General features: G+C 33.8%; 1 pseudogene; it reads left to right on the forward strand.

Moving 5' to 3' along the window:
- Nucleotides 1-7,326: 7,326 nt before the first annotated feature.
- LOC112485708 lies at nucleotides 7,327-7,442 on the forward strand (annotated as a pseudogene).
- Nucleotides 7,443-9,629: the final 2,187 nt, after the last annotated feature.

A 9,629-nucleotide genomic window follows, 5' to 3' on the forward strand; every position in this document is an offset into this window, starting at 1 on the left:
AGCACCAGAATGTTCACTCTTGCCTTCTTTGTGCACACACAGAGGAAAGGCCACATCCTTATAGAGCAAGAAGCTGGTCTTCAGCAAGTCAGGAATCAGGTCTCACCAGGAACCGAATCCATCAGCACCTTGATCTTGAACCCAACCTCCAGAATTGTGAAGAATTCGTTTCCTCACAATCGTTTGAGCCTCCTAGTCTGTGATACTGTGTTATGGTCACCTGAGCTAACTAAGACAGTTTCTTCTAGATTTTCAAATTTTCTATATTTTTAATTTTTATAATGTTTCTTATTTGTCTTAGGTAGGACTTTGCAACATTTACTATGCTTTGGCAGCAGTCTCAGACTACTGAATAAAAGTAGGTTGAGCAAAAAAATCATTTCTTTTCTCAACCAGAATACAGTCCAGTTTAGTAAGAAGTCTCAGTTTAGTAGGAAGCAGATCCAGTCTGGGTCCAAGTGCCTAAGTGATATATATCATAAGGACTTTGTCCCTTATCTCCCCTACTTGCCTACTCCCTCCCCACACTTGCTTACTATTCTCAAAAGACTGTCTAACCTCATAGCTAAAAGACAGTTTCTATGATGAAGTCCTTATTAGATATAACCCAAAACAAGAAGAAGGTAGGTAAAAGGAATCTTTTTTTTTTTTTTAGTGGCCATAAACTGAGTCATATCTCCACCAAAATAAGGGAATTACTGGCATTGGGGAATGAAATGATCATGATTACTTGATTAATAATTATTTATACCCCGAGTGTTGGCCTACCACCAAAAATTATATTCTGTTGATAAAAAAAAAAAATTGGGTTTAGCTAACATCATTATTTGAAGTGTAATCTAATATCATATCACATTATCAAGTCTAGCTCACTGTCAGGATGACTGCCAACAAAATAACATCAGCACTCTGATCAAGACTGGGATTTACATGAGGATTAAATCCAAGCGAGGTGTATTTATACTGTTGCAGAAAGAAAGTTCTGTGAGAATGTTACAAATAGAGCTAATTTCTTTTCACACCAGTTTGATGAGGGACCTGCCAACTTGTTGTGGATGCTGTGATTTATATCCTCCTTCAGGATAGAGGCCCACATTCCCCAGCTGCCAGGAGTGTTTGTTCAGAATGGTAATCATATAAAACTATATTTTTATCATGGTTTCTCTGTAATTTCCTATTTCTAAATTATCATAGAAGGAAGAATATCCTTTTGTTACCATATAAGAGTAAAAAAAAAATTTTGCCTCATTGGGCATGAGGCTACTTTTCTGAAGCAAAAATGTTAGATGTTTTATATAGTTTAGTTTTCTTAGTGTAAACTGTCACCCCAAACATTCATAACAGTCTTATACCCATAAACAATTTATGGAAATCAGAGACAGGTGGCTGAAGTCCAGATATGGCAAAACCTAGGATAGAAAAAAGAAAACAGCCATGGAAGATGTGGTAGATGGAACAGCAGTCCCATGAAGATGTTCATATTCTGATTCCTAGAACAAGTGAAATGTGACCTTTCATGGCCAAGCAGAATAAAGGTAGCAGATGGAATAAAGAATGTTAAATCAGCTCACCTTAAAGTAGAGGTAATATCCTGGATTACCTGGACATGCCAGTGTAATCACAATGACCCTTTTACATGAAAGAGGGAGACCAGAAAGGACATTGGAATGATTCAGTGTGACAGTCTCAATCTATTCTTGCTGGTTTTGAAGATGGAGGTGGGAGCCAGAAGCCAAGGCATGTGGTAAGCTTCTGGGAGCTGGAAAGCACAAGGAAACTATCTCTCCCCTAGACTCTAGAAAGAAATGCAGCCCTGCCACCACCTTGATTTTAGCCCTGTGATAATTTGACCACCGGAGCTGTAAGATAATAAATTTATGTTGTCTTAAACCATTATGTTTGTGGTTATATGTTATAGAAGCAATAGGAAGACAATACAGAAGTTTTAAAATTTAGATTAGAGATCGAACCTATGAGAATGTAAGGGCTCAAGGACACAAAAAGTCTGGGAAAGAACACAGATTGACCAGAGAATAGAAGTGGGGGGATTGAATTATTTTCATATATATCTCAAAAGACAGGTTAACTGCAACCTTAACAGATAGATTCAGCTGGAAAAGATCCTAATTCTGATGCTGTTGTGACTGTTGCTATTGTTGTTGCTGGTGCACTGCCTGACTTTGGAACTCATATGTGCATTTTACTCAATTCTGGGTTAAGGCTCATGGTCCTACATTTATGTTACTTTCCAAAACCAATTTCAATGCTGTAATTTCACTTTGGCAATATAGTCCATGAAAACCACATGTCAGCTCATCTTCTAAAGCTGTGGTTCTCAAACAGGAGTATGCTAAAAACAGAGAAGTTGAGAGGCTAACCTAGTGATAAGCAAGGCCATACAATACCTATAAATAATCTTCAGGAAATATAAGCTTTCTCAAAGACCTCAGAGAATATTTTTAACATTATAATTGGGTAAGCAAAACAACAGAAACCTACTTTTCTGGTTTTGCCAAACTTATTTTTTTTTTCCTTTTATGAATATACCAATATTTACATGCCATCAGATATTAAAAGATCAGGTATTTTTTTTATGCTCTCAAAGAGTCATGTGACATCAGGGGCATTAGTACTCAGTCTTAATTCCACCAGAATGAATTGTGGTATTTCATTGGTGGCCACTAATCCTAGTCTGCACTCCCAAACCCAATCAAATGCACTCAAAAATTGGAGACAAACACCATTGGATTTTTTTTTTAATCATTATTTTATGAACCTGGATTGTTATTTTTATTCATGATCACACATACATATACACAAAAACATACACACATATATGTTGTCCACAAATCAATTCAAAACTCTTTGATAACTGTGTTCTAACAAATTTTCCATCAATAAATAATCAAATATTCAACATTTCACTTAAATATTGAAAAATTTGTTATTATGTTATTCTTTCTCTTCATTTTATTTTTTAAAACTAGAATATTCTTAAAATTATATTTTCAACTAGGATCATAGGTAAAAGAATTAAAACCAGATTAAGAAAATGGGAGCTCAATATGAACTTATTACATGAATTAGAAAAATTCAAAATCATTTTAAATCATCAAAGATTGAAATTAGCATGCTATGGTCTCTCGAATAAAAGCTATATACTTTTTAATGACTCTTAGCACTACCCCAACTATAGTTAGTGAATTGTAGAAGTGGTAGCATAATTTCAATTTTTTTACTTTATTATCAAGAAGATGCAAATCAGTGTAATTCAATATAAGTGATATTCTACAATTTCTGAGCCCTGTTGTCAAGAGTTCTTATAGCTTTTATTCTACCTCTCTTGGAAATTTGCCTTGATATCACCAGATATAGAAGCCCTAACTTGCCTCATGGAGGAGAAGAAGCCACAAGACAAGTTTCCAGCTGGTGCCCTCTAGAGCAACCATCTGACAACAAGCACCAATTTCAAGATACATGAATGAGGCCATCTTAGATTACTGAGTCCCAGTAAAGCTGTCAAAAAAACAAACAAACAAAAAAAACCCCACAATTGTGCGAATGTCTCTAAGCAAAACCAGCAGAAACTCTGTCTTGCTGAGCTCAATCCAAGCTGATCTTCAGAATCCTAACCAAGTAATTACTTTTAAGCTTCCAAGTCTTGGGGGTTCTTTTGCGTTACATAGCAATAGATTACTGATATGATATGTTTATTACAAAGTGTGTTTTCAAAACTTTAATATACTCCATGAGACATTAAAACCTTGTGAGGACACACTAAATCAATTGATCTCTTTAATATTTGGCTTGGAAATTTCCTTAGTCAGACTCATATGTACATTTGATAAATTTTCTATCTTCCAATTTACTACAGATGAATGTTTTGATCATTATTTTTTTCTCAACTGCATTTTAAAAGTCACCTCGATTACCATTTTTCTCGCTGCTTTTCAAGAGCCCACAAACAATTTGTTTGCCTTTTCTTCAGTCTTGCAATTTTTCCAGCCTATTCCTGATATCTTGCCTCAAAGCCAATGCTGCTTGTTTGGAATTTTTGTTACGGCACTATCTTATATCTGGGTATTTATTTCTGTTTCAGTTATCTAGTGATAATTAGTAAACCACACTAAACTTAATGGTTAAAACAAACAATTTTTTTTGCTCACTATACTGTTAGAAGTTTGGGCTGGACCTAGATAGATAGTTCTGCTGGTGTTGCCTGTGCTCCCACGTGAGCTACAGTTGTCTGACATTTGACTGGGGCTAGATGGGCTATGATAGTTTTACCCACATAATTGGAAGCTGGTGCTGAGGGTAGGTGAAAAAGTCTGACTCTGTTCCATGTGGCTTTTCATGCTCCAATAAGCTAGGCTAAACTTTTTTACATTATACTCTCAGGACTGCTTTAAAGAGGTTGAATCAGAAGCTGGATGCCACTAGAGCCCATTCTTATTTTGCCATAAACCAATGGTCAAAACTCATCATAAGATCAGGTCAGATTTAAAGCTGGTGTAATGGAATAAATGATGATCTCCCCCTTAAAATACACTCTGTCCTAATAACCAGACCCTGTGAATGTAATTAAATTAAATGCGATTAAATTAAATGATCTTGTGATGAAACCATCCTGTCTGCTATAAGCACCCTTGTCATTGAATTTAGAGCAGGCCCTAAATTCAATGACAAAGGTACTTAACAGACAGAAAAGAAGATACAGACAGAGAGGAAGACAGGCCATGAGAGGATGGAGGCAGAGACTAGAGGTAAGCAGCCACGAAGTAATGCTGATAGCCACCCATAGCTAGAAGAGTCGAGGAAAGATTCTCCTCTAGAGACTTCAGTGGGAATGTGGCCCTGCTGACACCTTGATTTCAGACTTCTGGCCTCTAAAACCATGAAAGGAAAAATTTTTGTTGTTTTAGCTTTCCAAATTTATGGTAATTTGTTGCCATGGCCACCGTATATACACTTGCGCGTCCTGATGGGAGGTGTGAGTAGCAAGGTCACTTTGCGAAGGGGTAGCCATGAAAATGGGAGGAATTATTGTAGCTATATTTGAAAAGAATCTACCATGTGTATTAAATCACTGCTTTTGCAGCAACATTTCAGTCATTTTTATTAAAAGTGGAAAGTTAAATGTAAATACAAATTTTATTCAATTAAAATGAGATGTGCTTTGCATGGAAATAATACATTTACAAGTTCAATTTAACATGAAAATTTTTTAAAGGCTCAAATTTTCTTATTAATCACATTTATGATCTTCTAGGAAAAGCTTCTGTAATAGAATAAAATTTGGTTATTTTTTTATTTTTATAGACAAATCAGTTTTGCATTAAAAAACAGCATAACTGAAAAAGACGATCTTTTTTAAAAAAAGTTGATGATTCCTTTAAATGATCTTAAAATGTATAAGATTGAAAGACAGTTCCTTACCTCATAGTAGCTATTACATTTATATTTTATTTATATTTGTAATGATAGTCTATACAGAACAATTTTTTTGTAAATTGCTTTATGGAAAAATAGATGTTAAAAATATTTTAAAAAGGTATGTGATTTTTTTTAGCAAACAAAATTGACCATTAAAAAAAATAATAATAAATGCTAGAGCCATCCCCAAATGAAGCTAAATCTATGGAGAAACAAAGAATGTAAATGTCATTGCAAAACAAATTTTTGATAAACCCAGATCATTGCCTGAATTAATCGCCAATGATATCTCAAAGGTATTGGCTCTTAATCCTCACAAGATGTGCAATAGAATGATAACAGGAAATTTGTGCAGAGGAAAAGCAGTGATTTTAATACTCATGTTTGAAACAAATTTGTGATAAAGTAGAAAGGATATTTGCAAAGGTGCTGACAGCTCTTGAACCCAGAGTTAAATTCTTATTGCTTATTTGTTTCTTCCTTATGAATTAAAAAAAAAAAAAAAGGGGGACACACAGACTTCAAAGCTCAATTAATGGAACGAATTCAGTCTTCTTCTTAATAAGCAACACCTCATCAAGCTGAGTAGTTTCATGGTTATCTTTTCAAGGTTTAGTACTCCTAAAGAACAACTTCTCAGGCAAAAACTATAAATAATTTTAAGGCGTAAAATGTAAATAAAAAACAATAAAGTAACAAAACTACAAAATGACAAAGCGTAAGAACTGGATGAGGAAAAATGATTACCAGATTATGATCCAATTGAAATTCTTAATCCATTTACATATAGTTTAAATTGCAGCTTTAATGGAAAAATAAAGAATAGCATTGCCAATTATTTTTCTTTGTTAAATAACAACAACAACAACAACAACAACAACAAAACATTTGGTCATTATTACCTCGAAGCACTCAGAAAGACTGACCAGTGGATGAAAGACTCATTCATTTCACCACATAGCAAACAAACAATTTTTCATTTCCCTCCCCAACCCCCAAGCCCAAAATACAATCTACACTAATGATTTATTTATTAGTCAATTTCTTAGGCAATATTCCTTAGTAATTACCTAATCATTATTGAATGAAGAAAATAGTTGTTATTACTTGTAGTTATGTGTTAATGTAAGACCGTTAACAAAATATTATGAGAACATAGCAATAAAAAAATACTTGTTAGAATGACATCACCTATTATTGTCCTAGACCATTTTTTTAGTTGATACACTCATTGTAACAGCTGATCTTCCATTTACTATTAAGATAAGTAGGAAACATCCCACCATTTATTGATAATTTATAATATTGTATATTTAAACAAAAATCATGTTTTTCATGAAAAACTTCAAACAGAACCATGTAGCTTGCAATATTCATACAAAATGTTATATCTTCAGATGCCCAATGCTTGAGATCACTTACCCCTCAACTAATTAGATTTGAGTAATACTGTACCAATACATGTTTGTTAGCACAGCTACACTGTGTTTTGGTCAAACACTGTTTGGGGGGCATATTTCTGGTCTCATCTGTTCTATGGACAATCAATAATCTATTTTGAGTTTCTTTAGGGTGTTGTATTTATATCAGTCCCATAAATTTGAGAGAAAGAAAAGTTATTATGAATGGACATGATTCCAGGAGAAAGTTCATCACTTCTGAAACTCTAAATTCTTCACTTTAAAAGTTTGTCTTGACAACTTATTTATCTGTTTACTCGATGCAGCTACTATATATTAGCAATAGGGTTAAAAATTCTCAGAAGTGGTTCCATAGTGTAGCAATTAGCACATCTGCTTTACACACAGAAGGTCCTGAGTTTGTGCCTCAATGGAGCCCTGGTTAATGGTCTATGGCCGTGCCACCCTGAACAAGCCCGAGCCCTGGTTCATGGTCAATGGCCATGCCACCCTGAGCAAGCCCGATGTCTGATCTCAGAAGCTAAGCAGGGTCGGGCCTGTTTAGTACTTGGATGGGAGACCACCTAGGAAGATTAGGTGCTGTAGGCATAAATATTTAAAAAAATTCCCCTGTGGGGCACATCAAAGGATAACATATCCATAAATGAAAAATACATCATCCACTTCTTTCTTTATTCGTCCACACATACACTCACCTTCTTATATTTGCAAATTAAAATACATTTACATTTAAAACTGATGGTATTATGGGAAACTCCCTGATAACACTCAATCTTTCTCCAGATTTCACAGAATTTCTATTACTACCGATTTTTTTAAAATTTCTTTAAAACTCCTTGGATTTGAGGCTTAACTTTTATGACTTTAATTTAATGACCTCTTTAACTTTTGTTAACTCCCAGAAAGACACTATCATATTTTTCATGGGGCCTATAATTTCATCTAGATTATAAGTATATTTAGCATCTTTATGTCTTCAAAAGGCTCATGTTAAAATAAACACTAACTCTGTCCTTCAGATATTATTAAATTCCCTACATGTAGATTGAAAGGATGTTATTTGCTGCATTTTGATAAATAAAAGAACAGTATGCATCATATATCAGTTTAGTCTTTGGCATTTTCCATTTAGTATGTCTAGAAATCTTGGAATTTTGTTGATGTAAAGACCCAGGACTCAGTTGGAAATGTCAACACTAGTTATATTAAAAAGATGATCAATTCCTAGTGGCACTGCTACAAATTGCCAAAGAAGTTCATTTTTTAATTCAACATATGACAAGTTTAAGGTTATGTGACTTTCCAAATAATACATTATTTTAAGAATACTACCTAATCAGCTGTTGTCTTCTAAAAGTATAGTAGAAAGAATAGAGATATTGTTATTTATAGTCAATTTTCGATTTATTAGAATTGTCAACTTGTCAACATATTGCTCTGTGGCTTGCTTCACATTCTTCTAGATAAACTCTTTCTAGCCTTTTTAACTTCTCTTCTGAAGAAACTGAAGGTAAAAGACATAAAATTCATGTTATCTAATATGGTTTTGACACATGCATATATGCACATCTATGGTGTACATAGAATTTAAGATAGATGGATAAAATAAATGTGATTATTTGTTTATTATTGTTTTCAATATGTTTCCAAACTGGTTATGTAAATAATTATGATTTATCTATTTTTAGATAATTGACCTTTAAACAATGAAGGATCCCTTGATTCTTATGGGTACTTAAAGTTCCACATATTTGGTGCATTTGTTTCATGTTTTGACAGGACACAAGCACCAATCCATTTTCTTGCTATCGACAATGTTACACAGTTTTCTAAAAATAAATCATATTAGTAAAACTCAAAAATTGTGACACTTTGACACAATATAGTCATTGTGTGAGTTTTCAGTATTTCTTTGATAAATGTAAAAGCTTCTTAAGTGAGCCACTGTAAGATAAAAGAATCACAAAATTTATTTTACTTATATTTTTTAAATTTAAATCTCCCTCTAACAATTGTAACTTTGTTCAGTCATTCAACAAATATTTATCGTGTGCCTACCATACGCCAAGCACTCTTTGAGGGACTAGATAGCCACAGTAAGACATGCCAATATCAATATTCTAATGAATTTTACATTCGTGTGTGCTGGGGGAAGGAAGTATTAGATAGAAAATTCAGGTATGTGAATAACTTGGTAATGTTTCAGTTGTTGATATAAATAAAATACGGAATGGTAGGGGAAGTAGAGAGTGGTAGCTGGGTGAGTGTGGCTAATTAATATAAGCTGTCAGGGGAGGAGGGCCTCTCTGATAAGGTGACATTTCAGCAGAGATCTAAGGTAAGAGAATGAGTGCTGCAGATAATCCTGTCAAAGAGCATTCCAGGCACAGCTGGCAAAAATACTGCAAAGGAAAGAGGTAAGATGCTGCTTATCATCCTCAAGGAATAATAAGGGGACTGTATGTTTAAGGTGTTTTTGTTTTGTTTTGTATTATTTTGTTTTGTTTTAATCACCAGTGTTTGAATTTAATAATAGTGCTTTATATTTAAAAATATTTTAAAATTTACCAAAAGTTTGCAAATATTATGTTGTTGTTTCACACCGCATGCTTAAAATATTATTGAAAATTATTATCCCAAAATTACAAGGGAAGAAACTAAAGTCCAAAGATTTTTTTTGTTTTGTTTTGTTTTTTAGGTGAGGCAACCCTTGGTTGACCTCACAGATTGCAAGGACCTTGTCAGTTTGCAATCCCTTATTTTTTTTATTTTTTA

Source organism: Pteropus alecto, unplaced genomic scaffold, assembly GCF_000325575.1.
Source record: "Pteropus alecto unplaced genomic scaffold, ASM32557v1 scaffold5, whole genome shotgun sequence".
NCBI lineage: Eukaryota > Metazoa > Chordata > Mammalia > Chiroptera > Pteropodidae > Pteropus > Pteropus alecto.